This window comes from Pleurodeles waltl, chromosome 10 (genome assembly GCF_031143425.1).
Source record: "Pleurodeles waltl isolate 20211129_DDA chromosome 10, aPleWal1.hap1.20221129, whole genome shotgun sequence".
Classification (NCBI taxonomy): domain Eukaryota; kingdom Metazoa; phylum Chordata; class Amphibia; order Caudata; family Salamandridae; genus Pleurodeles; species Pleurodeles waltl.
In genome coordinates this window covers 428,168,547-428,185,495 of record NC_090449.1, presented here as the reverse complement: position 1 = coordinate 428,185,495, position 16,949 = coordinate 428,168,547, and the positions used below count along the sequence as shown (strand labels likewise).

The following is a 16,949-nucleotide window of genomic DNA, read 5'->3' as shown; positions in this document are numbered from 1 at the left end:
AGGTGTGAAAAACTACTTCACACTAAATAGATTTAGCAAGTAAATAGCAGTATGCGCTTTCCTCACAAGTGTTACAGCACAGAATGCAGATAAGGAGGCCTGGACAGGCCACCCTCATTCAAAACATGGAGAAACAATAAAAGAGTCTTAGCAGGAGCCGTGTGAGCTGCCTTCACACAAAATATGAAGAATATGGGTAGCAGAAATGTAAGCCTCCAACATACAAAGTAGAAACAGTACAGACAGCCTGAACAGCAATTCTACCGAACAGAGGATATATATAGAACGGCAGCAGTCCCTTGAAATGTAGTGAAGGGATAACTTTGCAAAAAAGTTGAGGCCCGATTTGATATATGATACCTTTATCCGGTCTTAGATTTTTGACTAATAAACTTTCCAGGGTATCATTTTTAAACCCATGCGCCCTGCGGTCAAAGCAACACAACTAGTCTCAGAATGAAAAGTAATAGTTGCTAAAAAAAAAAAAAAAAAGTGGCCCCGATTTAAGAGGGCCTAGCACCATCTTAACGGCACATTAGCGTAATTTAATTTTTTACGCTAATGTGGCGTTAGATGGCCAAAAATGCCACACCATATTTACAAAGTGATGTGATGTAATGCTTGCATTGGGCCACTTTGTAACCCCTTGTGCTGCATTATGCCTGCGCTAGGCATAATGTATGCAAGGGGGGCATTCCCACATTAGTGGGGCTGAAGAAATGGCGCCAAGAAATCTAAGAGATTTCGGGCCAGATTTAAGAGGAAGAGGGGAAACCCTGTGGGTCAGGAGCAAGAGCCCTCACACATCCATTCGGATGTCATGCTTCATCATTGGGGTGCCCCATGTCTGACAGGCTCCCCATTACGGGGCTCTTTGCCAGAGATCTTTTATAGAAGAGCTGGTGTGGTGGACTAAAACCTACAGGCAGGTGGTGATTCAAGAGCAGGAGAGGATAAAATTGGTTTTCTATCCCGACAAGCAATTCTCATTTAATGGACAGAGAGGGGATAGGACCAAGATTAAAAACAGGTTGAAAGTGAAATTGAGATAATGCTCAAACACTTTCTAAGAGTAATGAGGGCGAGAAATTATCTTGAAGCCACCCAAACAGGAGGACGCGCTGGGGTAGGTGATCGAAAGAGGATTGTCTGCACAAATTTAGTGACAACCTTAGGCTTGTACCTCCTATGGAGCCCTTCCTAGAATAAGGGATGGGCGACCCTAATAGGTTTAGTTGACTGGACAGACAGCAGGCTTTATTGTAAGTCGACTGCAAAGTTTGGCCGGATTTATGAGACCTTTTTCATATTACACTATAATGCTTTAATTATTGTGATACAGGAGAAGTATCTTTTTGATGTATGACCCTGAAGAAGCGTCAGTGGATCTGTTAGACCATAAGACCCAAAACATGTTGACCGGTCTGACGAGAAGCACCCCAATGATGAAGCATGACATCCGAATGGATGTGTGAGGGCTCTTGCTCCTGAACCACAGGGTTTCCCTTCTTCCTTTTATTAGGAACAGTGTATTCATTTTGTCTACTGTTACTTGGGGAGACCATACACTGGACCTTCAATCCTCCCTGTCCCTCTCTTTGATGTTGATACAGATTTAAGAGGTCCTAGAGCCATCCTAATGACACATTAGCGTCATTTTTATTTAAGCTAATGTGGCGTTAGATGGCAAAAAACGCTGCACAATATTTTCAAAGTGGCGCAATGCTTGCATTGCACCACTTTGTAACCCCTTGCACCACATTATGCCTGTGCCTAGAGCAATTACCTGTGAAGTGGGAGGCTGAAATTTCCTGTACTTTTACCAACAAAGAGTGGGACTTATTGCTAGCATCCCCCAAGACAGTATCACGTAACGCCAGATTCAAATTTATCCAATTCTCCATCCTACACAGAGCATACCTTACACCTCACCATATAAACAAAATGTTTCCTGGAGCAGTAGCAGAATGCCCAAGATGTCATCATGTGGGAGAGGATCTCTTACATATGCTAGGGCAATGTCCAGAATTGGTTCAGTATTGGGTGGAGATAACACAATCACTGTCGGCTCGGACAGGCCATTCATACCGGGGTACGCTGGACTACTGCCTCATGGGCCTCTTCCCACATTCTTGGAGGGCCAGGGTGATAGCCCGTTTTACCAGTTTGGCAATGCTCTTGTCCATATGCCTAATAGCAAGGAGATGGAAGTCCCCGAAAACCTCCACAAATGCATCACTGGTGGGAGGATGTTGCTGGTTGGGGATTAGTGGAGAGTGAAGCCCTGCGGAGAGAAGAGTGTAGGGGAATGTGTAAGTCACAAATCTCACTAGAAGGTGATATCTTTTTAGAGACCTTTAAAGGACAGGCAGGTGTTGACGGTGAAGACCAAAATGTACCCTAACGGCTGGACATTTGAGCAGATAAACACTCCCTAGATCAGCAACCCTTTGGTTCCTATTCCACACTATGGGGGTCATTATGACCCTGGCGGACGGTGGTAATTTGGGGAAAGGTACTGCCAACAGGCTGGCGGTACCTTTTCCCAAATTATGACATTGGCGGTTTGACTGAAGCCAAACCGCCAATGTACCACTCCGTCTGCCAGGGTGGTAATGGCCGCTGGGCTGGAGACTTCGGTCTCTAGCCAGGCGGCCATCACAATCCCACCCTCGGGATTATGACCCCGCCTACTGCCATGCTTTTCGTGGCAATCGCACCGCCATGAAAACCATGGCAGTAGGCACTCTCAGTGCCAGGGTAGGGGTCTCATCGTCCTCCCCCACCCTCTCCCGTCCCGCACATTTAGACACCCACACGCACACATACACACTTATACACACATGCATACACATTCACCCATGCATGCACACATACATACCCACACACCAACATACATTGTCACACAAACGCATTCACAACATACACATACACTCACAATCAGTCATTCATGCACGCATTCCACGCGACTCACACTCACACCCGCATGCACGCATACAATAAGACACACACCCCCACCCACACACACACAACACTCCCATCCCCCTCTCCTGTCGGAGAACCCAACTTATCTGCTTCCAGGGGGTCCTCCTTCAGGAGAAGGGACGCAGCACTGCTGCCAGCAGCAGTGTCCGCCAGAAAAACTTCACCAGGGGGTATCATGGCTCATGATATGGTATGCAGTGTTTTGCTGGCGTGGCGCTGCTGCTGGCAGCAGCACCACCTTACCGCCATCCGCCGCCATGACCATCGACGGAATTCCGCCAGCTTTGTGGCAGAATTTCGTCTGCGGTGATAATGCGGGTGGGCAGCTGGTAGCCACAGTGACGGTATGTTGGCGGCTGTCACCGTGGCGGGAGCGGCATTTACCACCAATGTCATAATGAGGGCCTATATGTTCAGTCTAGTCTCACATGCCCATTTATCTCCCAAATGAAACACAATTGTGCCCAAGCCCTCTATACAACTAGGAATTAAATGTTGAGTAGGCCAAGGAACAGTCAATATGCAATTACCCTGGACATACTGTGTAGTTAAGATGTGGCTGCAATGCTAACTTCTCCGGTATCATGTTGCTGGGTGACGCAGTTACAGTTTAAATGTTAGTAAGGGGTAAAGGGTGGGGGGTACCCTGTCGAACTTGCCAAATGATAATACATTTAACACGCTATTGATGGTTTGCGAGTTACGTGTAAAATTGTAACTGCAAATTGCATTATATACAAGAGTTATAGAATTGGTATATAAAATACAATAACATTTGTGTTAAAAAAATAGCTTGGGCGGCTGAGTCACTTGCAGAAGAGGTGTAGGGAGAGAAAAAGGCATTTGCATATACAAGTATGGATTTGGCATTACCCTCGGCCACAATACTCATTTACGGTTATTAGGCAATACCTGCTCAGGTACTTCAGTGCTGCATTTATTATCTAGCCATCAAAACACCTCTCCTAAAAGGGTGAGAATTAAGGAATTATGGGGGTCATTACAACATTGGCGGTAAGTCCCGCTTACGGCCGTGCAGAAGACCGCTAACACACCGCCGCGGCCGCGGAATTCTGCCACAGCTATTATGACCCATAGCTCGGAATCCTCCAAAATTTAGACACCCACACAAGTCTGCCACACCAAAGGTCAGTGATAAACTGGCGATAACAAAACCTCCACTATCACGCCAACAGGAATACGCCCCCACCATCACGACCCACGAATCCACGTGGCAGTCTTTCAACCGCGGTATTCCATTGGCGGTACACACCACCGCGCTCAAAATACACACACATTTACAAAACACAACCACAGTGGACAAATTGAAATACACACACCTGATACACATACACACACCACTCCCACACATCCAATACAATATAAAACACACACCCACATCACCCACACACCCTTACGACCACAATTGCGACTGAAGGTCAGAGAGAGACACCACCATCTATAAACTAGCATCCACAGGTACTCAACACCATCACTCACACAACATCCACGCACAAAACACCACACACCCCTAAACATCACCCTACACATCATAACACACACCACCCCACACATCACCCACACCACCCCATGGCACCGCAAAGACACCCCAGGTTCTCTGAAGAGGAGCTCAGGGTCACGGTGGAGGAAATCATCCGGGTAGAGCCACAGTTATTTGGATCACAGGTGCAGCACACCACCATAGCTAGGAAGATGGAGCTATGGCGCAGAATCGTGGACAGGGTCAACGCAGTGGGACAGCATCCAAGAACACAGGATGACATTAGGAAGAGGTGGAACGAACCCCACCTCCACCCCCACAACTAACAACATGGGAGAAGCAGGTCTTGGCTAAACTGCATCCTGAGGGCCTCGCAGGAGTAGCTGGAGGAATGGACTCTGGTATGTCAAATCTTAACTATTACATCCCCAAACCCTACCTGCATGCTATCACATACCCCCAACCTCGCCCTCACCCCCATCACTCCAACTCCACACATATGTCCCACTATCACAAACCACTCATCCCAACACCAAGCCCTGCATGCAACACCAAACCATGGACACCCATCACCAATGCATGGCCACTGCACATACCCACACATACCCCTAAACAATTATCACACAAGGTCCCACACAAGAATGCAAGCACTGGGGTACAGGATCACCCACCCATTGCACACTATGCCACACACAGATGCAATAATCATGCCTTTACACCCCTGCAGGACCCCTACCCAACGTCACCGGACAGGAGGGTCCAGACATGCCCACTCCAACCACAGAAGAGGCCCACAGGGATGACAGCAGCTCTGTCCAACTGGATCTAGATGATCAGCCCGGCCCATCTGGGACCTCGGGACAGTCGGTTCCCCTCACACTGGCACAAGCCATAATAGAGCCTCCCCCCTCTGGAAACACCAGCACAGCACCCACCCAGCAGGCCCATACCTCTGTCCCCAGGACACATCAAGCAGCAGTGTGTCCACCACTACAGGGAACCAAGGATAACCCACCACCCCAACAACACCAGGGACCTGGGGGCAGTGGTAGTGGGCACACGATTCAGGGGACAGAGGCCCAGGAACACAGGGGAACTGGGAGGGCTGCTGTGCGACGGGGGAGGACAGGCCCAGGGAACCCACTCTCCACGATGCCCTCTCCAACATCATGGGAGCCTACCACCATTCCCAGGAGACGATGGCAACGGTACTGGCCAAGTTTCAGGAGACCCAGCGGCTGCAGGAGGAACAGTATTTGGGGTTCAGGGAGGAACTAAAATCTATCAACACCACCCTGGTCACCATTGTAGGGGTGCTGAAGGACCTTGTGAACACCAGGAGGGACACTGTGGCACAATAAGGGGCCCCGGACACTAGCCTGGATGATGAACTGCCCACCACCTCCGTCAGCGCTAGTGGACAGGAGGCACCGCCACAGGACCACGACACCAGCACCCCACCCCCTGCAGATGGAGAACCACCCCGCAAGCGGTCCCCGAGATCCAGGACAAAGACAGAGAACAATGCCAAGACCCCTGCCAAGAAATGAGACTACCCTGATTGTCATCCTTCTGTCCCACTTTGTCACCCTGCCATCCTTAAACTGCCCTAGCTGTACTTCCTATGCCCCTTTGGACAATGCACCTGTGAGACTAATAGACTGGACTCTGCCATGGACATTCCTCCACCATCATCCCTGACCACTTTACAACCCCCTCCAATATTTAGCACTTAAATAAACACCCTTAAAGCACAAAACAATCTGGAGTCAGTCTGTGCTTTTACAAATGTGTATTTGCAATAACTGTGTAAAAATGATATATTCTTTGTATTGTCAACGTACCTATGTCACACAGCTCCAGTCCATGAAGAAACAAAGCAGATGTCACACAGTGGGACACACATCTGTGAAATTGAAATGGAAAGTGATAACTCAGGGTCCATACAATGGGTGAAGGTGACAGACAGATGAGAGGTCGAACAATTATATCAGATGTAGTTGGCAGTGATGTCTTCTTACTTGTGTCTCACTGGAAGTATTCTTTGATCATCGTGTTTCTGTTGTCGATGTCCTCTTCTTCTGCGTCCTCTTCTTCACTGTCCACAGGCTCCACAGCTGCCACAACACCTCCATCTGGACCATCCTCCTGCAGAAAAGGCACCTGTCGTCGCAAAGCCAAGTCGTTAAGCATACAGCAGGCCACGATGATCTGGCACACCTTCTTTGGTGAGTAGAATAGGGAACCACCTGTCAGATGGAGGTACCTGAACCTGGCATTCAGGAGGCCGAAGGTCCTCTCTATAACCCTCCTAGTTTGCCCGTGGGCCTCATTGTAGCGTTCCTCTGCCCTTGTCCTGGGATTCCTCCCTGGGGTCAGTAGCCATGACAGGTTGGGGTAGCCAGAGTCACCTGCAAATGTCTGTTAGACACACACTAACTCTTAGGGACATCCCCAGACCCAGACACCTAGTCACACTGTATAGGATCCATGTCCTCACCTAATAGCCACACACGGTGCCTTTGGAGTTGCCCCATCACATAAGGGATGCTGCTATTCCTAAAACTTTAAGCGTCATGCACTGATCCAGGAAACTTGGCATTCCCAAGGGAGATGTACTGGTCGGCCAAACACACCATCTGCACATTCATTGAATGGGAACTCTTCCGGTTTCTGCACATGTGTTCACTCCTGCGGGGGGTACCAAGGCCACATGTGTCCCATCAATGGCACCTATGATGTTGGGGATTTGTCCCAGGGCATAGAAGTCACCTTTCACTGTAGGCAAATCCTCCAACTGAGGGAAAACGATACAGCTGCGCATGTGTTTCAGCAGGGCAGACAAAACTCTGGCCAACACGTTGGGAAACATAGGCTGGGACATCCCTGATGTTATGGCCACTGTCGTTTGAAAAGACCCACTTGCCAGGAAATGGAGTATTGACAAGACCTGCACTAGAGGGGGGATTCCTGTGGGATGGCGGATAGCTGACATCAGGTCTGGCTCCAACTGGGCATACAGTTCCAGGCTTGTGGCACGATCAAGTCTTTAGGTGACAATTACATGTCGCTCCTCCATTGTCGACAGGTCTACCAGCGGTCTGTACACCGGAGGATGACGCCACCTCCTCATCTGCCCCAGCAGACGTGCTCTATGGAGGAGAACAGCGAGAAGAGAGTCAACCAACACCGAGGTACGTTAACACAACTTTATTCCTCTATTTTTTAAAACCGCTATGTGCCTGTATTAGTGTCTATGCAAGGCTTAGATATGTGTGACGCATTAAAAATAATGCCATGTGGCCACCTGAAATGGCGGCTGCCTGATCTGTAAGGTGGGACAAGGGGATATGAGGTAACTGCGCTGGCGTTGTACACCCTCGCGGTAGGCGGCCGTAGACTGCGTCGCAATCCTGCATTGGTTAACATTGGACCCTATGGGTCCAAGGACCCAATGACGATGTATGCCGGCGGTGACGGTACGCACCGCCGCGGACGTGACCGCCATTTTCTCTCTGTTCAATCACTTGATACCTGATCTTCGACAGGAGAGAACCTACACTGCAAGTGCTGCTGTGACCTCAGTCTGGAAGAGACAATGGCTCATGTGTCTGGGGAAAGGGCCCCTGCCTTCAGCACGGAGGTGTTGGAGAAACTAGTGGATGGGGTTCTCCCCCAGTACACGCTACTCTACGGTCCTCCAGACAAACAGGTAAGTACACTGGGAGCATGCCGAATGGGCAATGCCTGTGTGGAGTGGTGTGGATGGAAGATGGGGGGGGGGAGAATGAGGCGTGCATGAAATGATGGTGAGTCAATGTGCGTCATGGCAAGGGTAGGGATGCGGGCCAATGACTGTGACGGTGCAGACGGTTATATCTTCTCCTTTTCCCCTGTACTATTCCTCTAGGTCATCGCCCACCAGAAGAAGGATATTTGGCGTGCCATCACCAAGGAATTCCGGGCCCTGGGCGTCAACCACAGACGGGGCACCCACTGCCATAAAAGATGGGAGGACATTCGCCGCTGGAGCAAGAAGACGGCGGAGGCCCAGCTGGGGATGGCCTCCCAACGTGGGAGGAATGCCCTTCGCACCATGACCCCACTGATATTCCGGATCCTGGCGGTGGCCTATCCGGAGTTGGATGGGTACTTGAGGGTATCACAGCAGCCACAAGGGGGTGAGTACAGTCACATTCAGCTGATTCTGCGCGCAGTGGTGGTGTCTGGGTGGGGGAGGTGGGCTGTGAGTTCCCTTAGACCAGGGCGAGGTTAGTAGGCAAGGTCCCGTCATAAGGCAGGCCATGTTGCACCGCACCCCATCTGTGTTCAGAGCCAAGTACACCTAGTCAGGCTCCTGTGACTTCCATGTGTGCAGCAATCGGGCATAGGCCTTGTAACCCATGTCCCTGTGATTAATTAGGGAACTCAAAGTGTACGGCGTAGTGCAGGGGGCTTCTGTGTCTGTAGTGTCCGCCAACGGTATCGGTATTGCATGCACTCCACATGTCTTTCTTCTGTCTTCCCCCCTTTTTGTGGTCTCCTTGTTCTTGTGTGCATTAGCATCATCAGGCGGAGGAGCAGCGGCACCGGAGCAGGAGGGAGCTGCATCCCACATGGCCCTGGAGGGCGAGACAACAGAGTCTGAAGCCACCAGTGGGAGGGAAAGCGAGGGGAGCTCCACGGCGGGGACAGGAGCTGAGACCAGCGAGACGGACTCCTCCTCTGATGGGAGCTTCCTTGCGGTGGCGGGCCCCTCTGTGCCCACCGCATCAACAGGTACACCCGCCACCCCCCCTCCCAGCACCGCCCTCCCAGCAGCCCCTCAGCGTGTGCCCCGTGGCCGCTCACCCAGGAGGGTGGGTATCTCCTTCACCCCAGGCACCTCAGCCCCTGCCCCAGTCAGCCCTGCTTCCCTCAGTGAGGAGGCCATTGACCTCCTCCCGTCACTCACTGTTGGGCAGTCTACCATTTTGAATGCCATCCAGGGTGTAGAGAGGCAGTTGCAACAGACCAGTGCATACCTGGAGGGCATTCATTCTGGTCAGGCAGCCCAACAGCAAGCTTTTCAGACTCTGGCCTCAGCTCTGATGGCAGCCATTGTCCCTGTGTCCAGCCTCCCCCCTCCAACTTCCTCTACCCAGACCCAAACCCCTGTACCTCAGCCTATCCCAAGCACACCATCAGACCAGCTGTAGTGCTTTCCTCTTATCTAGTTTCTAAGCACATACATAAACCACCAGAAATACACTTCTGAGTTCAAAGAAGACATTTCTTGTTGTTAATTCTTCCCCAACCACACTTTTTATGGTGACGAATTAGTAGCTTTCAAGCCCGCGTTAATCAAACAAAATATATCAGTTTGCAATATACACAGCAGGTTATATTTATAAGATATTGAATGCAAAGCAAAACAAATACTTCACCGTGTGGGAAACTATTTACAGCTTCATCTTTCTAAGGTCTGCAAGCTGATGACCCCTTGCCAGCTGCGAGAAAGAGATTCATCTACCCACACGGGATTGCTGGCAGCTGGCGCCAAGCTCCAGCACGAGGTCCGGCAGATTCGAATCTGACTCTCTGCAGCCTGTTACATTTGTTACAACGGTGTGCCCCCTCCTCTCAGACCTGGGAAACTGAGCAAGCCTTTTGGAGACTGGCCAGGTCTCCAAGACTACTCCTGTTCCCAAGCTCAAGCGAAGAAAAACAACACCCATGTACCCTCTCTTATCAGGTCTAGTCTACTGTGAGAAAAAACATCTTGGTTCTCTTGTGCAAAAACACAGCTTGGATAAATACAGCTTGGATTCTCAACTGCAATGTCTAACTCCACGTTAAAGGCAATAGGCAGCTAACCTAGATATCAAATGCAATGTCATGTTAAAGGCAATAGGCAGCTAACCTAAATATCAAATGCAATGTCTAGTGTCATGTCAAAGCCAATAGGCAGCTGAGCTGAATACAAAATGCAATGTATAATATCATGTCAAAGCCCATAGGCAGCTGAGCTGAATATAAAATGTAATGTATAATATCATGTCAAAGCCAATAGGCAGCGGAGCTGAATACAAAATGTAATATATGATATCATGTCAAAGCCAATAGGCAGAATATCTAATAGCATGTCAAAGTCAATAGGCAGCTAAATTGAATACATCATGTCAAAGCCAATAGGAATGCAATGTCAAAGCCAATAGGCGGCTAGACTGGATACAGCATGTCAAAGCCAATAGGCAGAATACAGAATGTAATGACTAATGCAATGTCAAAGCCCATAGGCGGCTAAACTGAATACAGAAAGTAATGGCTAATGCCATGTCAAAGCCAATAGGCGGCTCAACTGAACAAAACATACCATGTGCTACTGGTGAACATTGAGCAACTAATATGCGCAGTGGTGAAACACAAAGTCATTGGTCAAAACAAAATTTAACAAATGGCAGTACACCAGCATGCACACACCTCAACACACAAGGGAAGCTCTGGCAAACATAAGCACCACACATCCCACAGGCACTCACACAAGCATCATACCCATGGACACATGCAAACATCCACTGACTCCACTGTGTCCCCCTCCTCCACGTCTCCCTCCTCCCTCCCAGTCTCATCTCCACTCACACCTGCATGCACTACCTCTTCAGCCACTACGTCCATCACCAGCACACCCAGCACTACACCCCGCTCACTTGCACTCACCACCCCCACTACCATTCACACATCCCGTGTCCTATCCCAGTGTGTCTGTGAGTCCACCTTCCAAGGTACACAAACGCAGCCACACACCCACCCAACAGCCATCCACCTCACGACAGCCTCCAGCCCATGCACCTTCACCCAAAGTCAGCAAACGTACACCTCCTACAACACTACCTCTTCCTCCACTCCCAAACCCCCTCCATTTACCCGTCCCAGTGTGCCCCAAAAACGTTTCCTGTCCAACCTTGACCTCTTCCCCTCACCTTCCCCACCACTTCAGTCCCCTAGAGCCCACCTTTCCAGGTCCCAACCCAGCACCTCAGCCACCACATCACCAGGCACAGTGGTGCCAGTAGTAACCGGCTTCTGGAGTGCGCCAAGCAGCAGGGCAGCCAGTGTGCCAAGGAGCCAGACCACAGACAGTCCCCCACCTCAAAAGCATAAAAGGTTGGCCAGTGCCCAGCAGGAGAAAGGCGAAACATCTACCACCAAAACCTCTCCCAGGAGTACAGTTGGGAGTGGGAAGACAGCTGCGCCACCATCCAAGGTGGGGAAGGGGCACAGAAAGACAGGCAAGTCGCAGAAAACCTGCACGGCGGACAAAACCGCCACCAGAACCGCGGCCAAGGACACCGCCGCCACAAGCATCACTTCAGAGGACACCGCCGCCACAAGCACTGCTGCCAAGGACACCGCCGCCACAAGCACCACTTCAGAGGACACCGCCGCCACAAGCTCCGCTGCCAAGGACACCGCCGCCACAAGCTCCGCTGCCAAGGATACCGCCGCCACAAGCACCGCAGGCCAATGAGCGCCAAAAGCCCCGACGCTACTGGGGCCGCCAGGAGCAGAATGAAGCACTCTGGGCACAAAGCCCCCTACAGAACCAGTGGAGAAAGACATCCACTACCTCAGTCCTTGGCAGGAAGAAGCACTCTGGGCACAAAGCCCCCTCCAGAGCTAGTGGAGTATCCCATCCACTACCTCTATCATTGGCAGGATGAAGCTCTCTAGGCACAAAGCCCCCTCCAGAACCAGTGGAGAAAGACATCCACTACCTCAGTCCTTGGCAGGATGAAGCACTCTGGGCACAAAGGCCCCTCCAGAACCAGTGGAGAAAGACATCCACTAACTCAGTCCATGGCAGGATGAAGCACTCTGGGCACAAAGCCCCTCCAGAACCAGTGGAGTATCCCATCCACTACCTATGTCCTTGTCAGGATGAAGCACTCTGGGCACAAAGCCCCCTCCAGAACCAGTGGAGAAAGACATCCACTACCTCAGTCCTTGGCAGGATGAAGCACTCTGAGCACAAAGCCCCCTCCAGAACCAGTGGAAAATCCCATCCACTACCTCAGTCCTTGGTAGGATGAAGCACTCTGGGCACCAATCCCCCTCCAGAACCAGTGGAGTATCCCATCCACTACCTCAGTCTTTGGCAGGATGAAGCACTCTGGGCACAAAGCCCCCTCCAGAACCAGTGGAGACTGTTATCCACTTGAGAGACTGTGGCATTGCACTCCACAGGATACAGCATTGGGCAAACCACCCACTTGAGAGACTTGTGAGACTGTGGCTTTGCACTCCCCAGGATAAGGCAGTGGGCAAACCACCCACTGTAGAGACTTGTGAGACTGTGGCTTTGTACTCCCCAGGACAAGGCAGTGGGCAACCCACCCACTGTAGAGAATTGTGAGACTGTGGCTTTGCACTCCCTAGAATAAAGCAGTGGGCAAACCACCCACTGTAGAGACTTGACAGACTGTGGCTTTGCACTCCCCAGGATACATCAAAGGGCATGGAGCCCCCTCGTGGATCTTGCGTCGTGCACTCATCCGGCTGAGGTGCCCCCCCTTCCCTACTCCCTGAGGTGCCTGTTGTATTTCAAACTGATGCCCCAGCAGTGTTCTCTCCGTTTTGATCGGGTATCTTGTGTGGGCCTCGACAATGCATTTTGGGCACAGTGGTCCACGGACTTTAATGGTGGAATACCTTGGACTTGTATTATTGGTGTATATATTTGTTAATAGTGTATATATATTTTTTTAATACTGAATTTTAATAGATTACAAACGTTCAACTCATTTCCTTTTGTCTTTGCATTCTTCCGGGGGGGTTGGCGGGTGTAACTGTAATGTATCATGATGTATTAGTGTGTGTGTTGTCGTGGGTGAGGGTGGGGGTGAGGGTGTTGCGTGTGTGTGTGTGTGTGTCACTCTCTTTTCCCTCCCCCTCCCCTGTGTCATAGGTGCAGTACTCACCGGCGTCTTCGTTGCCGGCGTTCGTGCTCCTGGTAGAGGAGCAGGAAGACAAAGGCAGGGAGTATGTGGAGTTCCATGGCGTCCTGGTTCCTCGTGGGGTATGTAGAGGTGAGCGTTTTCCCTTCCAAATCGTGTTTCCACAGTGTTTCTGTTCGCGGTGAATCCGCCCCAGAAAAGGTGACGGATTGGACTGTTGTAATACTGTGGGCGGTACTCTGTCCTCCTCCTGTCTGTTGGCGGTTACCGCCACGGTGTTTTTACCGCTGTGGCGGTCGGAGTGTTAAAGTGGCTGTCTATGTGGGCGGTTTCTGCCACGGTCGTGATTCAATTTTGTTTTCCACCGGCCTTACCGCCGCTTTAACACCGACCGCCAGGGTTGTAATGACCACCTATGTTTGCTATCATGTTTGCTATCATGGTGTCAACCCTCATGTCATGCAGCATTGACCACAACCGAACATAAATAACTATGTAATTGATGACGCTAGTGTAATGGCAAAGTTTAAAAGCAGGAGCACTGCACAGATCCAAGTGCATACAACCATTAGAGGCTCTAAGCCCTCGTCCCACACAAAGCGCAGCCAACTAAAGGGCAGTGCATGAGCATGGGTGCTGTACTCTCCCCTGAAGCCTAGGAACATCCCAAAATTAATCTTCAAGATCAGTTAAATCACTGCCATATGTAGAAGGTTTCGAATGAACAGTTAACATCAAAAGCTACTACTATTCTAGCATGTTGCTGGATAGATTCTGCAAGTTCTTCTAGCTGTGCAAAAGTTTGAGACTCAACTCCACATGTGACTGATCTAGCATACACATTAATTATCACCAGCTTAAAACCCATAGAAAATCCATAGAAAAGGTAAGATGGATGTCTAGCAATTCAGGTGATATTTTATTTAGAATCGAGTGAGAGCAATGTAGCTTGTTACTTAACAAAATAAGTAAACCTCCCTTGGCCTGACCGCTGTTTCCAGCAGACTGGGCCCCAGCACTATCTGATAAAAGCCTTTCCACAAATCAACAGGCCAATAGTCCATGTATCCTCAAACATAAAAATATCGTTACAATTAATATAAGAGACCCACTCATGGTCTAACAGTTTATTCTTCACACCAGCACATACGTCATGAAAGAGGGGCTAAATGGGCCTTTCCTGATATATTGTTGGTACCAGGACCATGACCTAAGGCCCTCAAAGTAAGTACCTGAGTCCCCTCCCTACTTTCTCTGTCTGCTGGATTAACCAGTGTCCAACCCCCATTTGCTAAAGTCCCTTCAGTGTGTATTGAACCTCCTACAACGGATAGTTAGTCCATTTCATTCAGAAGAGAGCAGGCATTGGGGTTTTCTAATTCATAGGCTGGAGCAGGGGGACAAGATGGATCAGAACCAACACCACCAACAGCACACCCCTAAGATTTACTGAAGTTACAGCGTCCGGCGGCAATAGCTTCAATCTTATATCAGTGCTTTGTGTTCTTCCATGATAACATGTACGCAATTCAAAATCAATAAGATTGCTAACTAACAGCTTGTCTTTCATGAGCAGATAAATAAAGTCATGATCTGACCGTTCTAAACTGTATCTTTTTGCCTCCTCAATGTCTGTTCTTATAACTGAATATCAATTACGCTTGAATCTGACTTGATTGACCTTGTTGATCAAAGAGTCCTGATTTTCAAAAGACCCCTGTGGTAATTTGGGCACCCTAACCATACAAATAGTTCTTCCAAGTCTGCCTGCTTTTTGAGAATGAGAATTGATATCCGACATCCCATCAGCGTGCATCCAGGACTGATGTTATAAAACCCTCTCTGCACCCCTAGATAGTCCAGTTACTGAATTATTAACACGATCCAGGCTATGGACCCATGCTGAGGAAGACACGTGTCAGTGGCCAGACTTGGTGTACCCTGGACAGCCAACTTTCTGAGTTCGAAATCTGTACACTTTATGCCTGGGCTGTTGTTCTTGCTCTCTATAAAACCTCCAACAAACGCACCACTTAGCGTGACAGCTGTACTAGTAGTGGCAGTCCTAGTAGTGGCAGGGGTTTCTGAGGGCTGCATCCGAGATTCTGCTTCCAGTTTACGGCCATCCTTCCTGTTGCGGGCCGCAGTGGTACAGCAGCAGCAAAAGCAGCACAAGTGAGGAGCACAGCGCCGCAAGAAAGCGGGGTGCACGAGGGCAGTGGGAGCCGCTGGAGCTGCAAGTGCCATGGCTGGGTGCCGCGGGCGCCAGGAGCGCTGCGAGAGCCGCAAAACGCGGGCCGGAGTTGGCACTAGAAGCTCCAGCATGGAACTACGGGCACAGCGAGAGTCGTGAGAAGCAGCGAGCACTGCGGGCAGGGAGCCAAGCGGCCGACCGGGACCGGGAGGACTGCGGTAAGAGGCAGAAGTGCAGCTTGGGTGTTCTTTTGCTCCCCCAGGCATCCCCCGCCCTTCCCTCTTCCCTCTCCAGCGACCCACATACAGCGCCTATCGGCTAGGCCTCACCTGCAGGCTGGGTAACGCCACCCTCCCCGGCTCTCCTTCGACACCAAACCACCGGCCCCTGAAGGGCCCGCGTACTCCACAGACGGTCTGCATTACAGTTTGCCAAGATCAACAAGACAGCGCCAAGTCCGCGCAGTCCACCGGTAGACTGCTCCCTTTAAGGACAGGAAGACGCCGATTCATAGGCTGGGAGGCCCAGCCATCCAATCAGCAGGAAACCTAACTATTCTACCAGCAGGCGGCTCCTAATGTAACATGGTCCTGTAACTATCTGAACACAGAAACTTGATCCTGGTCTATGTGGCCCCTGCCCAAAAGTCGTAAGCCATATAAATATTCCAGCAGCAGTGATCCTGAGATTTTCCGTGTGACCTGCCCCCGGAAAAGACATGTGCAGCATCTCAGGCCCATCAGCTCCGAGAGCAGCACATCTGGATAAGCGTTAAAAGACTATTGGGATCCCGGGTGGCCCTAAGGGTTCCCCATAGATCCACAGGGGTGGTCCCATACAGGAGCGATCATACAGGAGCGTCCAATAGAGTTCAATCAGCAGAAGCGGCCACGGGTCTCTGTAGTGCAGTTTGCTGCCTTTCTCCTCCCCCTCCTAATACCTCTGGCTTGTCTTACCCCGCTCTTTATCATCTATTCCAACATGAAAATTTGGGACCGCTGCCTCAACTTCTGAAATTGCTCTTATTGGTCTCCAGGGCGTTACATCCTTTTCTTTGCCTTTTTTTTAATGAAGGTATTTTTATTAATGAACTTTGCAACAGGGAGCTAGCTTCTTGAATTTTCATGGTTGGGGACTTAAACTGTAAAGTTGCTAATTCTGCCCTCTTACGTTTTTGGGATGAGGACAAAGAGGAAGCATTTGGTATTCCCATTAGCGTCTTTCCCCAGAAAATAAGATCAGATAAGTGCAGGAAGCTTCTCCTTGAACACTTGAAGGCGAGTCATTGTATCATAGCAAATGGTAGATTCCCCTCCAATTCGCCAGCCCATCA

General features: G+C 50.2%; 1 long non-coding RNA gene across 1 annotated transcript in view; it reads right to left on the bottom strand.

Moving 5' to 3' along the window:
• The window catches only part of LOC138261591 (uncharacterized), a 158,164-nt gene extending 142,089 nt beyond the window's left edge, over nucleotides 1-16,075 (bottom strand). The window contains exon 1 of the long non-coding RNA XR_011199120.1: nucleotides 15,946-16,075. This is a non-coding gene — a long non-coding RNA (uncharacterized lncRNA). The remainder of the gene's footprint in view (nucleotides 1-15,945) is intronic.
• Between the last annotated feature and the right edge of the window lie 874 nt (nucleotides 16,076-16,949).